General features: G+C 42.3%; 1 non-coding gene across 1 annotated transcript; it reads right to left on the bottom strand.

The window, feature by feature from the left end:
• Nucleotides 1-15,396: 15,396 nt before the first annotated feature.
• On the bottom strand, nt 15,397-15,469 carry TRNAA-CGC (transfer RNA alanine (anticodon CGC)). Its single transcript has one exon. It is a non-coding gene; the product is annotated as a tRNA-Ala (tRNA).
• Nucleotides 15,470-15,778: the final 309 nt, after the last annotated feature.

The raw sequence follows: 15,778 nt of genomic DNA, 5'->3' as shown, positions 1-15,778 counted from the left end.
ACAGGGTTCTTCACTCTCCCTGATCTTCGCAGCTTTTCATTCATGGCTTCCATAGCCTTCTTTACACCAGGTGTTCTCATAGCTGGGATCCCAAGCTCCTCACATCAAGGCTCATATCTGAGCCACTAGACTCTCCATCAACATGAGAATGCCCTGCAGAAATATCAGGCATACCAAGGGGCTCAACCACTTTCTCTTTTCCTTTACGTGATGTACTAATCACATTTGCAAGACTGGTATTATGACGCAGCCTGCCACTCCATGGTCTATCAATAGACCCACTAGATGAGGACTCTCCTGGTCCACTCAAAGACTGTGATTGCTGACCTGCATTCTGTGCAACCACACTTCCACTCACATCAGCCCCAACAGCTTCTTTTTCAGCAGCATACCAGCTGCTCATCTCATCAAAGACAACATCCCTGCTTACCCTCAACTCACGTGTAGCAGGGTTATAACACCTGTATCCCTTTTGCTCAAGAGAGTATCCAATAAACACACATTTTTCAGCTTTTGGATCCAGCTTAGTTCTCAGCTCATCTGGCACATGCACATATCCAATGCATCCAAAGACTTTCACATGAGACAAATCTGGTTCTCTACCAGTAAACCTCTCCTCTGGAGTTACATCATGTATGGCTGCAGTTGGAGTCTTGTTCATGATGTATACTGCTGTAGAAACAGCCTCAGCCCAATAGCAATGCGGCATATTCTTCTCTTCCATCAATGCTCGCGCAATCTCAGCAATGTGCCTGTTTTTCCGCTCAGCAACTACTAATTAGCAAATTAATCCTCTATTTTGTGTGCAAAAAAATAGAGTATGCGGGGAGTCTAGATCTGAGGCCTTAGAGTTCAAATGAGCTCAAATGCTTTCAAGGCCATCAATAGCGATTTGTCTAGTAGAGGATTAAGCCAAGAAATACAAGATTTGGCCAAACATTGAATGCTTAATCTCTGTTTTACCAAAGTCACATGCAGATTTGATGAAGAGCATGGATCTCACTGTAGACTTGATCAAATAAAATTCTGTCTTCACCAGCTTGTAGAGAATCCTTGAAAACCCCTAGGTCCAAGAGAAATTAGAGCAATTTGATCTGGAGCAACAGAGATATCAAATCTTCTTCAGAAAAAGGGCGCCAGTGATTTAGCAAAAATTGGCGATTCTGTTTGGATGGGCTTGTTTGGATGGGCTGGAGCACAAGGATGTTAGCTATTCTAGCATTTGATCCACAACAGCTCATCACATTGTTGTAATTTTAACAGTTTATCTCATATTGAAGGAGAGAGAGTGTTAGTGTAGATAAAAATAATGTTGGTGTTTGAGGAGAGGCCCGAGGAGTTACCGGTAAACGAACCTATCTCCAAGGCTCATTCGATGAGGAGTCGTAATTTATCACTTGTTTTCATCCTATGAGTCCTTTGTTATGTGGCAAGGTGGTGTTCTAATTCTTGTATCCTTGAGTCATTTGTGGAAAGGAGGTTTGTAATGGTGGCAGATTCTCAGACCTCTCTAGCAGTAGGCCAGCTCATCATATCTTCTTGTGTCCTCTTCTTGTGCCCTTCTCGCAGTAGTGGCCTATGCATGAGCATCTTCAATCTGCTTTAGCCTTTTCTCTGCCAAACTCTGGTTGCTTCTTAGCTACTGATGTACATGTTCAAGCACTTGTTGCTGGTGGGCTGGCATATGATCAATCTCTATAGTCTTTGATTGGATCACCTCATTTAAGGCTTTGAGTTTATCATCCTGGGCTTTGTTTATCTTCTCCCTTTCAGTTTGAAGGCTGACCACTCTTTGTTCAACTACTACAGGAATGGCTTCATTTAACTTAAGCACTTGTTGCTGGTGGGCTGGCATATGATCAATCTCTATAGTCTTTGATTGGATCACCTCATTTAAGGCTTTGAGTTTATCAGCCTGGGCTTTGTTTATCTTCTCCCTTTCAGTTTGAAGGCTGACCACTCTTTGTTCAACTACTACAGGAATGGCTTCATTTAACTTAGTGATTTTCCCCTTAAACCCTTCTTCCTTGGTTATGAACATGGCATGGGCATCCTTAAGTCTGATGTAGCTTCTTCATACCTTGTACTCACATATGTTTGGGGCACTTACCTTTCTCCACCGAAGGTGGTTGATCTGAAATGACAAGGTCGCGGAGTGGTGAGAGGTTTGGGAATATCATCTAGGTAGGGCTTGAGGGTGGTGTGGGAAGTGGCAACTTAGGAGCTGTGCTTGCTGGTATGCTTATCCTCTCAGTATGATTCTACTCCAGTGCCCACTTCAATGAAGCTATATCCTATGACACTTCAATGAAGCTATATCCTATGACACTTCTACGTCCAAGCATTGGGATTTAGTTTCAACCTGTTGGAGGATCCCCCTCATCTTTTTGTCTTTCTTGGTCCTCTTACCCTTCTTCATCTCTTGTTGTAAAAGCTCCTTAGTTTCTTTTAAGACCGCTTTTCCTTGTTGCATCTCTTTAGGAATGATAGTAGATGGTTCCAAGGGTGCTTCAGCCTGGGGTAAGTGTGCTCCTTGTGTGCCTTCTAGAACTGGAAGGTTAGTTGCATGGCTGAGCACTCTTGTTAAGGAGATAGGGATTACACACCTTTGATTGGTGTGACTTGAGATAATTCTCCATTTCACGATGTGTGTACCACATGCCCAATCTTCTTCTTTTTCTTCATGGACCTTGGCGAGAGGAGGCAGTTTAGGGGACCCTGTTATACCTTTCCACCACGGGTTTTACCTGCATGAGCATGAACATGGATCTACAAGCCTTGTCATCTACTTCATCCCTTATATTATCATATTTTGCCCCATTGGAGTTATAAGAAATCCTCTTCAGCATGTCTTCCATGGGCATTTGCTTGAAACTGTGTACATGTTTTGGGATTAGTGGGGGCAATTGTAGAGCGTCGCATATCAACTCCTTTGTGATGAGGACTTGCTCAGTTGTGCCATCTTACTTTATTATTGTACCTCTCTTTGTGGATTTGTCATAAGTCTTCAAATACTCTGCACATAAGTTTGTGTTGATAGTGCAGGGGAGGATCTCTACCATTCATCCAAGGCCCACCTTCTCCAGCTTGTCTTTGACATCTTGTCTTTGACATCTACATCCTCCAATATCTGAAAACATTATGGGCTATTGTACTGGAGCAAAATCTTTCCATGAGCTATTTGTATATATGTGCTATGCTGATTATAGAGCCTTGAAACTTCTACACATATGATTTGAGATAGAGCTGAGTTTGGTGCCACGTGATGCCCTCTTCCTTCTATCCACTGGTGGTGACCCCATTGTACTGGCCTGAGTGATAGTTGGATTCCCCTCTACTTCAAGGTCTGATATAGTGGAGGAAGCCATTTTGTAACATTGAAAAGAGCATCAATCGTAATGACTGGTAGGAGCTCGTGGTAGTGTTAGTGGGGTAAGCAATAAGGGGTGTGTGTGGGAATGAGCTTTAACACGTGAAGGTGCAGGTCGTGAAATAGCAGTGCATGAAGGGTTTATCCATGAGATGCTTAAGCCATGACATGCTTAGCATGTGAGATGCTAAGGTCGTGAGAGGCTTAAGATATGAGATGCTTAAGTCGTGAGAGGCTTAAGATGTGAGATGCTAAGGCCATGAGAGGCTTAAGACATGATATGCTTACGCCATGAGAGGCTTAAGACGTGAGATAGAAAATTATTGATTTGTGAGACATCAGAGTTGGTGTGTCATGATTATCAGCAAAGAAGAAGGGTTAGTGATGTATGTGTGGGATGAACAACTAATTTCAAGGGCTGCAATGTTATTCTACCTGAGGGGTTGGTGAAATAGCTGACTGCTACTTCACAGGTTAAGAGCTCATGCCCTTGTGAGGCAATTTGGGGGGATATGTAACATTATTACATGCAATGGTTTAATGATTTTGAAACTAAATCTAGAAATGATCTGTTCATATAAGAACTTGGTTGTGGTTCAAGCATCGGCTCATTTAGATGTCCTCGCCTCTACCTATGGCCACAATCACATATTAGTCTTATGATGGATGTGTTGTTGGACTAATGGGTCCAACAAAATCAATCCCCCATTTCTCAAAGGGTTTTCTTACAATTACAGGGGTGAGAGGCATCCTGTCTTTTTGTTGTGGAATAGAAAATCTTTGACATTCCTCGCATCTTTTCACAAACTCTATGGTGTCCCCGAATAACGTTGTAGCTTCTCTAGCAAAAGTCCTCCGGCTATTACAGGGGTGAGAGGCATCCTGTCTTTTTGTTGTGGAATAGAAAATCTTTGACATTCCTCGCATCTTTTGACAAACTCTATGGTGTCCCCGAATAACGTTGTAGCTTCTCTAGAAAAAGTCCTCCGGCTATTCCTTAGTGTGCTTCTTCTAATATCATGACAAATTCATATTCTTGCACACATCTTCTCAGGATATCATCCTTGCCTAGCTTATATAATTCTCCAGTAATCAATTGATAAGGTGCAGCCAGCTTAATAAGCCGACGCATTTAATCCTTATTCAAAGGTCGATCTTGCGGCAAAAAACCATGAGCTGGATATACTGAAATTTTCTCACTCCACTCGGTACCATGTCAAGTTGGAACAAACAAGCATCTACTACGAGGTCATCCATCAATGCAAATTCTCCGTTTGGAATTCTAGACATATGGTCAGCCAACATGTGTTCCTTTTTGCACTATGATCGTAAAGTCGAATTCCAAGAGTAGAAGCCACTAGCGTGTGATTCTTCCCGTGGCGCAAGGCTTGTTCACCAAATATAATAGGGCCTGATGGTCTACAAAAAATACAAACTTTTTGGCCAGTAAAAGTAATGTTGATATTTCTTTACAGCATAAACCATGGCCAACCCCTCACACTTGGTAGTAGTGTAGTTATCTCTACATCGTTTAGTTTATGTCTTATGAAGCAAACTGGGTAATCCAATTTGAATTCCCTAGGTTGCGCCAATACACATCCTATTGCAAAATTTGATGCATCGATGTGCACATGGAATATAAGATCCTAGTTAGGTGGCCTTAGAATAGTACTTTCTTCAACTTATCGTATGCTTCTTGGCATTCCTCAGTCCATTCAAAGATAATGAGTAGTCTATATAATGGTCTGGTGATTTCAGCATACATTAACCCATTCCTAGGGTTAACAAGAGCTACTACCATTATCTTACATCAAGGATTCAAGGTAGATACACCAAAAGGTCATACATTCAAGATATGAAGCAATGGTGTCCAAATCTAGAACTTGGACGGGCACCCATAATGGTCTTATGTAATATTTATGGCGATTTCCACTTCAAGAGCGTGTGGTAGCAAGTTAGGATGAAGTCCCAAGTGATTTACTTCATGGATATATTATGAGAGTAGTCATTGTAATAGTATTAGGCCTCTTATGAGCCTAAAGTGCCCGACCGCCACAATTTAAGTGAGTGTGAACACTTATGGCCATGTATATAAGTGAATATCTCTCATAATACAAGGATACTTTCCCATTGTGCAATATAGTCTTGCTCTTGCTAATCCTCTTGCTAATCTCTCTCTCTCTAATGCATGCTAGTGAGTGTGTGTGAGTGATGTGAGGTGAGACGAGTACACGTAGTGCAACGCGACGGTGTGGACGACGCTTGCGAGAAATGTGGTGGAATTGCTTCTCAAGGAGTTGTGGACCTTGGATACCTTGAGGGTTACGAGCTCGGCCATTGGAAAGATCCTCACGAAAGTTGCGTTTCACCACAAGTAATCTCTTGTTGGATGTGTTTCAAGGAGGGTTAGGGTGAGCCATTAACAGCATAGAATGAGATGAAACAACAATCCCATAAACCTATATATACCTTTGTAGTTGGTGGGTGGGGGTGATTCCAAGATCAATTTTACCTTACTCTCATCCATGGAAATAGCATTTTTAGATAAGGATATATCATACAATCAACATCGCTCAAAAACCTTTCTCAACCAAGCCAAATGTTCAGTCTAGCGTGAGTGTGCACATAGATCATCAATGAATACCTCCAACCACTTTTGCAAAGAAGTCCTTGAAGGCCATGCACATCAATCATTAGAAGGTTGCTGGGACATTGGTGAGGTCAAAAGGCATAACCTTATAAGTATATATTCCCCACATAATATTGAAAGTCATTTTGTGCTGGTCTTTTGGTGCTATGGACACCTGATTATAACCTGAAAACCCATCTAAGAAGCTGTAAGCTTCTTCACTTGCTACCCATTCCAGTATATACAAAAGAGAGTAGTGGTCTTTCTTGGTGGGTTGTATTGACCTTTTTGAGATCAACATAGACCCTCAGTTTCCCATTCTTTTTTGGCATGATCACGATTGGTGAGAGCCAATCTAAGTACTGGATCTCATAGATGAAATCCGCAGTGATGAGTTTATCAATTTCCTCCTTTACAGTCGCTCGCTATATATTTCGAATTCATCTGGTATGGCTTCTGCCCCTGGATGGTCTTGATCCTTCCATGATTGGAATCGTGTATTGAATCACCTCGAGTGGTACACCCTTCATTTCAGTGTATTTCCAAGCAAAGAAATCTTTGAATTCTTTGAGGAGAGCAATGAGTTATTTTTCTTCAGCTGTAGTTAAATTCTTAGCAATATAGATAGGTTTGGGTTCCTCCCCTGGCTCTACAAGATCAACCTCCTTAACTTTAGTTAGACCATCGTAAGACATGGATTGACCATCTTTCTTTACCCTTTTAGCTATCAATTGGACCACTTTTCGTTCGTCAATGGTGTATGTTTTAAAATGGTCCGGCACTAAGAGTAGGTCTCGCACGTCGTCCTCCTCATCCTTTATCTGAGCCATTGCCTTCTTCGCCTCACGCTCAGCTTCAGCCATGGCCTTGTTTCATTTTCTTCGTCCTTCCTTTGTGAGTTTAGGCACTTCTAGCTCTTGAGGTATAACCTTCTCCTCTCATTTTCCTTCCAAGGTTATCTTACTGAATTCTTCACCCCAGTTCTTAGAAAACTCCTCATGCACCTTAGTGACCTTGAGATATCTTAGCCACTGGTTGGGTGTCCATGGGTTTACTTCATAATAGATCATTTCGTCAAGCGATATACCTCTTTTGTTTATGCCATCTCCTGAGGTGTTGGGTATTGTTGTGGCCTTGTGATCCAAAATCGTCTATGCTAGAGGCTTCATCCTCCGTTTCTTCTTCTCTTGGCTGCACATCTACCATGTGCACTGAGGTGCGCACTGAGGTGGTAGGAATGTTCCTTGATTCAATGTACTAGGTTCCTCTGGGAAGGAAACACATCTAGAGTAGCTAGCACATGCATCCAGTTTTCACTAAAATCCGGGGGTGGAAGTGATGCATACATTGTGGCCTCTTCCTCTTTTTGTGAACTCTCCTCCATTGGTTGGTAGACTTATAGGGATGTGGTTCGTTTCAAGGTAACCGAATCATTTCCAAACAATTGCCCTTCCATTAGGTGTGCCTTCCACATTTGTAGATTGATCTTTATAATCTATGAATCCTTTTGAACATACGCTTGATCTAATGCCCAATCATGCACCAATTTGGCTTCCCTTATAAAAGGTCTGCCCAAGATAACATTGTATGAATCCAGTTGGTGTAAGAAGTCCATTATTACAACAAATGTATGATGGTAGCGAAACGAAAATACCTTAAGTCTTACATTTTTCAATAGCCCCATGGGTCTTGAGGATGTTCCGTCTGCCATTTTGACGATTAGATTTGCTCTTTCCAACTCTGGTTCACCCCAGTTTTCCCAACATCGTTTTGTAATGATACTCACCCCCGTCCCTCCATCCAAGATAGCCATTACTTGGAATCCATATGGTGAATTGGGATCATAGCATTTATATCATCACTCTCATAATATCGGCCCAGTTGATTAACAGGTATTTTGACAAATCTAGGAGTTCCTTCCTCCTCATGCACTAGGCTTTTCTCTACGAAAGGTGACTGAGTCTCCTCTGCAATGGACATTGGGTTTAATCTTCCCTCTACCCAGTCCTTGATATCTGCCCATAATGTTAGCATATTGTGTAACAATGGTCCCAACGGCATTTTGATGGTGGTGGACAATATGGCTATAAGACTGCCTATGTCTCTAGGCTCCTTGGCAAAGTGAGGGTTCCTTCCATGTGTTTGTCGCATATTCAACCCTAGGGACTAAAGGGATGGACAAATCTTGCTTTGCTTCCTGAAACATTCTCACCAATGAGTTCATTGTGAGTCCCTTCCTCGGATCCTTCTAGAATTGGAGTAGGCACATCCAATTTCCTTTCCTTTATCAGCTCATTTCTTGGATACATTGTATCCCTAGCCCTATTAGCCCTTAATTTAGCTTCGTGATTTCATTGGCACTCCTCAACCATGGCCTTAGCTTCTTCAAGCTTCCTTATTTCCTTATCAATGTTTGGATATTCTGCAATCCCCTTAGGGTTAGGGGTTATTGGTCTCTCCTTTGGAGTCTCTTAGGTGTGCCCATCCTGTTTCGGCACTTAGTTGTCTCCTTCCATTGATTGGGTGGATCCAGTGTCAATGGTATCTTCTTTGGATCCATCTTGAATTGTGACCATGGTATCTTCTTTGGATCCATCCTAAATTGTGACCATGGTATCACCTTTTCCCACTTTCTTCACTCTTCTCCTTCTCCTAGTTTTAGAGGTTGTGACATCTACTGGGTTTTTTTGTTTTCCCCCTTGTTTTGTTTGCGCTTGAGTTAGGGCATTCAATGACACGATATTTTCAGGCTACAAACTTACAGTCCTAATAGTGGCATGGTTAGAAGTGGAAGCAGAGCCACTGGTGCGATATGGACAGTCTTTAATCAAATGATCAACCCCACACTGAACACAAGAAATTGTTGGCATAACATTGGTCGGTGCTCCCAAGGGTTTCATTAACTACATTCTTATGAGGGCACTCCGCTATTCGATGAGGTCCATTACATCCAAAACATTATATTGGCCCCCTTCTCATAGTTGAGTTTATATCTTTAACTTTCCATTTCACCTTGGTTTGAAACACTGGCACTGGCATGTTGTTCTGTAAGACATAAAACTCTGGTGCGATCTCTGCAGGCTCCTCATAGTAATCATTATTGATTTCTAACTCACGCATGACTTCCTCCTTGTCCAAGGGCTCCTCGATAAACACCTGGTTGATTTTAGACTGTGGTGGTAGAATAGGTGGTGGCAAGGGGGTGACATGTCCTACATTCTGAACATCCCTCTTGGTAAGTAGGATGGGTTTGGCTACCCTGCAGAGTAGGCAGTGGTTTGTACTGGTGGTGCTGGTAAGGCTAGCGGAACTCTAGGTGGTGCTGGCAGTTGTGCTAAGTGCTGGACCCTCGGATATCTGCACATGGCAGTGTCATGGTTCCCCAATCTCACATAGTGAGCACAATAAAGTAACTACCTTAGTCTTAAGTGAGGGAATTCGATGCTTGTGTGATTTTGTCTACAAAAACAGAGCACCAAATCAGCTCTCTTTGGGGGTAGAGATAAGCATTCCTTGATGCTTCTCTCCCATCCCTGACCTTTAATTTCTCTAGTATGGCATTACTTAAGCTCTTCCATTGTCATATTTCCAACTTGCTTACTCTTGGTTCTTGTGTCATCCTAGTTACTTGAGACTTGCGATTTTGTCGCTACCAAATTTGCCTTGGCATATTCTAGTTGAGGCAACTCAAGCATACTGTCCTCATATTCGATTGCCAACTTACAGCATGTATCTAGAGTAGCTGATTGGGCTAACACTAGATAATCATGCATTTTATGATCTCGAACTCCTCTTCAGAAGCAAGGCAGTAAACTGATCCATCAGTCAACCTTTCCCTCAACTTGCATTTGAATTCAAGTGCTTGAGCCGAGATACATAATCTCTCATGGACTCGTTTTCTTTCTGCTTTGATATTGCTGAGTTGAGCCATAGGACTCCATCTGTCCACCACTTCAAGCAAAAGCTTGGTATGAACACATTCTTAAGCCTAGTGAAGTTGACTTTATCCTCTGGCTTTAAGGTTCAATACCATTGGTGATCCTTTCCTTCTAGGGTCAGTGAAAAAGCATGGATCATGGTTACATCACCCACAAGTTTCACACATTGACTCAAAGACCTCTATATGCTAGATCGGGTCCCCATCACGGGTCCCCATCACCCGAGAACTTTTACACAAGCTTGGAAATGATATGTGGCTTCATTTGGGATGGTCTGGATTCGAGGGTGGTGTCTAGTTCCCTAACCATTCCTCGGTCCATTTTTGCGGCCATATTTAGCAGATCCACCCTTGTGACTTCGTTCAGCTCTATGTTTGGATCCACAATTGGTCTTCAAGGAGCTATTCCCCCTACCTAGACCTCTTCCTTTTCCTGCATTGGTTCTTCTATTTAATTCGGGTCTATGGCAACTCCTCAATCGCGTGGCTCATTATTAGCAGCTTCAACTCGCCTTTGTTGGATTAGGAGCTCCATGCCCTGCACAAGAATGTAGGATCATTGATCATTTCTTGTATTTTCTCTCTTGTATAGAGACGATCCTTACCTTCTGCAGATACCCTAGGTAAATCGTCCTCCTCTTCTTACATCTCAAGGCCTTCGTCCACCATTGATTCCTCATTGATGGGTTCTAGGGTTGGTATTGCTCCTTCTGTTATTCTCATCCGCATGCTATCAGTGGCATTTCTAGACGTTTTGGGTTCTTTGCCGCATGATCAAAACGGGTTTACATTCTCCATTTCCCTCTATTCTTCCCTTGTTCTTCAAGTATCGAGCTCTTGTTTTCTTAAGCTCAATAGTTGCAAATTGTTGCTTTGCCTCAACCCTCTTCAAGTCTGTTTCTATTTCATCCGATGTGGGGAAGAAGACTTGACCTGCCCCTGGCGGCACTTTCCTTATCCCTTCTAACCTTGGGGGTCATCCCATTGATCCTCATTGTGTTAGTATACCTGGATCGAGAAGGTTGGGTTGGTAATTCTAGTCTTAGGCCATGTCTTATGCTGGTTAACGGGCTCATGCCTGCAAATTGCGCTTTATCTTTCGTGCCATGTTGGAGACCAAAAAATCCCCTGGCCATATCAAATATTCCGCTGGATCTAGTAGGGGAAGATGTTTTTTCTTCCTCTCCAAGGCCAAAGAATTGTAGCCCTTCTTCCATGGATTCTTCGCTACTTGTATCAATGGTGTTCAGATTCCTCCAAGCTAAAACACTCAATTGAGTGCTCGCCGAGCAGCCTGATCCAACACTCTTTTGGTAGGAAAAACCTGGGTGGTTTGATGCACTGCCGTTGGAACTAAGGTTGTCTCCAATGAGTTTACCGAACCTCAAGTGCATGAGAGTGTATTTCGACAGGTGAAATCACTACTCTAACTTTTTCAACTGGTTTTCTGCCATTGTCTTTTCTGGCTTTGAACTAGAAGACATCCGCGAAACGGCAGGAATTGGTTCACATCGTGAAGTAGCAGGGAGCAGTTCACGCCGTGAAGTCACAGGCAATGATTCACGTCATGAACTATTTCTCACATTGCGGCAACTGATGTTTCACGTTTCGATTTTTTAGCTCATAATTACTTCAATTTGAGTCCAATAGACCCAAATGGTACAATTAGAGTACCTCTCTTGGTGCTGGTCTAACAACCCTTAATTCATGAACTAGCAGTTCTTCCTGAGAGCTTAACTCGTGAACTGCTAACACGTAGGTGTGAAGTGTTAAGGCGTGAAGACTTAACTCGTGAAGTAGCAGGAATGGTTCACGCCGTGAAACGCTTCTCCTATTTCACGTGATAAGATTCTTCAGTTTTGTTGTGTCGGGATAAGGTGTCCTATTTTTAGCAAGGTAATCCTGAGAATTTTGGCAGTAATTGCAGAAGGCGTTTCACATCGTGAAGTAGCAGGAAATGGTTCACGCCATGAACCATTTTCTGCACTTTCACGTGTTTAACTACCATGTTGACAGAATGATATTTTGGAGTGTTATTTCCCTATCCAAATGATCCAGAATGGTTGTGCTAAGGATTAGGAATGCAATGCAAGTTATTAACACAACCAATGGCTCTTTATTTTTGTAATTTTTATGAATTTTTGGAAAAAACAGAAAAGGAAAGTGTCACCCCTGCTAGCTCACGGTAGCAAGATTAGTAACGAAAACATCAAAATTGAAAGAAAAAACCAGTGTAGCTTTCCTCTAGGCTCTTCCAAGTACTCACCCACACTTTCAACACACGATTTTTTACAATTCCTTCTCTACCATTCAAACCTTATCTCTACACAGTTTCTTCACATTGCATCTTCCAAATGCAAAGGCAATGGTGAATCTTGCATAGTGGCAGCTAAAGCTCTAAGAGGGTGGAAGAAGCAAAGGTGTTTCCCCAGTAGAAGCGGTGCCAAAAATGTTATGGGATTTCCCACCTCCCAAGAGGGGACTCCACACAACCGCAAACATTTGTTGGGTACTTACCATGCTTCGAGCTCACATCCCTTGAGGCTCCCCAAGCTCGCTTTGGAAGCTCCACTCCTCCGAACTCCACCTCCACACTATCACCGTGAAGTCACTTGCACCACGTATGCAAGGGAATCGACCTCTCACTCTCTCATACACATGCATGCATGAAAGAGGCACATGTACTAGAGCACACTCTCACTATCTCTCTCTCTATCAAGACAAAGCACAAGAGTTCTCACGTATGCAAGGGAATCGACCTCTCACTCTCTCATACACATGCATGAAAGAGGCACATGTACTAGAGCACACTCTCACTATCTCTCTCTCTATCAAGACAAAGCACAAGAGTTCTCACGTATGCAAGGGAATCGACCTCTCACTCTCTCATACACATGCATGCATGAAAGAGGCACATGTACTAGAGCACACTCTCACTATCTCTCTCTCTATCAAGACAAAGCACAAGAGTTCTCACGTATGCAAGGGAATCGACCTCTCACTCTCTCATACACATGCATGCATGAAAGAGGCACATGTACTAGAGCACACTCTCACTATCTCTCTCTCTCTATCAAGACAAAGCACAAGAGTTCTCATAGGCACAAAGGGGGATTGTATCATTTCATTATGAGAATTGCCTGGCCCTTATTCACACTTGGGTGCCCAAAACTTACTAAGGTCTTGGGTGGCCAGTATCTCAATACAACTTTTATAGTGCCTTTTCATGACACTTATTAATGTTTTCAATTGGAGGAGCATCTTTGTTAATCCAAAATGGGATTAACAAAAGTATGGAGTTGAGCTTAAGGGGGAATGTTAAGATATAGATATGGATGACATGCCAGGATGATAGCTTTACCCTTAAGTCACTAGCCTACTTGGTGAGATTAGAGGTGATATGCCACCAGCGGTTTACAGGCTATGAGACAGCCACTTTGGTTCACTAGAGTTATGGCATAGTTATAGTGCTATCTCGTGTAGTCGGGTTCACACTATGGATCAACCTTGTCTGTTTTAGTAGTAGAATAGTTTCTCTTATAGTGGTGTTATGGTTGTAGAGAAGAGAAGAGAATAGGAAAAACTTCATCCATCCATCTCTCTTATAGTAGTGTTATGGTTGTAGAGAAGAGAAGAGAATAGGAAAAACTTCATCCATCCATCTCTCTTGTGTTCTTATATATTCTTGTTCACTCTCTCGCTCGCATGCTTCTCATGTGGCTCATGCCTCAATCGCATGCTCTGGCTAATCAACGGCTCCTAGAGCCCCCTTCTAATGGTGGGTACGCTATAAACCCCACCTCGCGAAATCCAACCGAGTATGTATCTCCTATCCCAATGTGCCATACAATCACCAACCAATGCTCACGCCCCATGATCTTATGGTCTAGATGTTCCCCAAAGAAACCATAATTGATGGACCCAATAAATCATGTGCCATTGTGATCCAACAGTGTCCACCAATCTCGTGCTTGTGCTCGATTTCTCCCACACCTTTGTTCTATACCTACATCCAATCACCATCTCATCACCTTACTCCAAGCCTCTGTTGCACCCATCAAATCTCCATCCTCTCTAGATGCACCCTTGTTACATTGTTACCCACAAATACCCAACATAGAACCAAGCATGCGCAAGCACCACACCGACCTAGAGAGATAGCAAGGAGAAACATGTAGAAGGGGGCCTAGAGAGGGAGAGTGGTTACATAAAGAAGAGAGAGAGTAAACCAAAGAAAGCAAAGAGAGAGAGAGAGAGAGAGAGAGCACTGTGGGAAGAAAAGAAACCGGAGACGAAGAGAACAAAAGCAAAGCAAAGCTTTTTCCTTTATCTAGGCTCCCCATAACATGTTTATGAATCGATATTGATATTTTTAAAACCAAAGGTTGTTAAGATTATGGTTTAGAGTCTCATCAAAAGTCTCATTGATTGGATCTCTAGTCATGGGTGTTGTTACAGGCACTTCTAAGGGACTCCCTTGATTTGTTGTTTGATTGCCCCTTGGTCACTTCTGACTGAGATGCAAAAACTCTCTTTCCTCAAGCTCCAATTGCTTTTGATGTGCGTACATCATGAGATGATGATGCTCTCCAATTTCTTATTTTTCTAGCATCAACAAAACTTTTTCCTCTTCATTAAGAGCTATTCCATCTTCAGATTGCAACTCTATTTCATTTCTCATTGTCTCAAAGTTAAAGAGGCTAATATTCTTCAAGAAATCCCTAGCCTTGGCTCTAAGCCAATTTTAAAGGTCCCTTGAAATTCCATCTCCCCTTAACTCTTCATTGTCTCTCTTCATTGTGTGGTTTTCCCTCTCGTGGGTGGACGGGAGCCTCTATTATAGAAGTCATACCGTGAGAAAACTCAAGACTTTTCCCAGTGAGCTGTTTGATGGTTCTGGTCCTAACTTCATTAGCAAGCTCTATCCCAAGTGGTCTAGCCCAGGCCATTCCACCGTACCCAAACGAATGGATCTGAGTTCGAAACGTGTGGTGTGTATGAGTTTGCGGGCTTCTAGAAAAAATAAACGTGTCCTCACTTCGTTCCATAGAATCTTCATTGTTCTTGGTATGTGTATCACCTAAGTGATACGAGCCGACGTTTGGGACGTTCCATGCACTTTCGCCCAGATGGATGTCCTAATCTCATGTTTCTCCATAGTCTCAAGTGCATTACACGTATTTGGAAACCTGGGCCATAAATCTCAAAAAAGTCAAGTTTGCTCAATCTTTAGAAGTTTTTATTTTTCCTACACCTGCATTTTTATTTTTCCTACATCTGCACTTGCAGTTATACTTACTAGCCAAGACTCTTTTATGTATGATTATTAGGAATCGCTCGTTTATGTATGATTATTAGGAATCGCAACCTTTTCTTAAAGCCTTTTTTTTCAACAGATAACGAAGAGTGATCACACCTCTTTTTTTTGTCTTGCTGCGTAAAAGTATGGAGGAAGGACTTTGGAGACGGCGGGCATCGATCCCGCTACCTATCGCATGCGAAGCGATCGCTCTACCATTTGAGCTACACCCCCAGTGTAACAATTTCAAAGTGGACATTTTACTTATAACAAATAAATACTTAAGGAACAAAGACAGCAACCTCATGCACAGCCTTCGAATTTGAAGGGAAATCTAGAATTATTTCATTTGAGAAGGACTCATATTAAGCCTTAATTTCTTTGTAAATAAAGAGATTTTAAACTATCTTTTTACAAAATTGTGTCAACTTAATTCTTCTTATGGATCCCTTTAGTTCGAGTTCTAGGCGTAGAAGCACCTTTCCATCTTGTCTCATGATATCTGGTCTTATAGAGGTATGTTCTTCTTTTTGTAAAGTAGAT

Source organism: Cibotium barometz, chromosome 30 (genome assembly GCF_041138505.1).
Source record: "Cibotium barometz isolate CiBa-2024 chromosome 30, ASM4113850v1, whole genome shotgun sequence".
Classification (NCBI taxonomy): Eukaryota; Viridiplantae; Streptophyta; class Polypodiopsida; order Cyatheales; family Cibotiaceae; genus Cibotium; species Cibotium barometz.
Note: the sequence above shows the minus strand (reverse complement) of the source record. Positions and strands in the feature narration are given on the sequence as shown.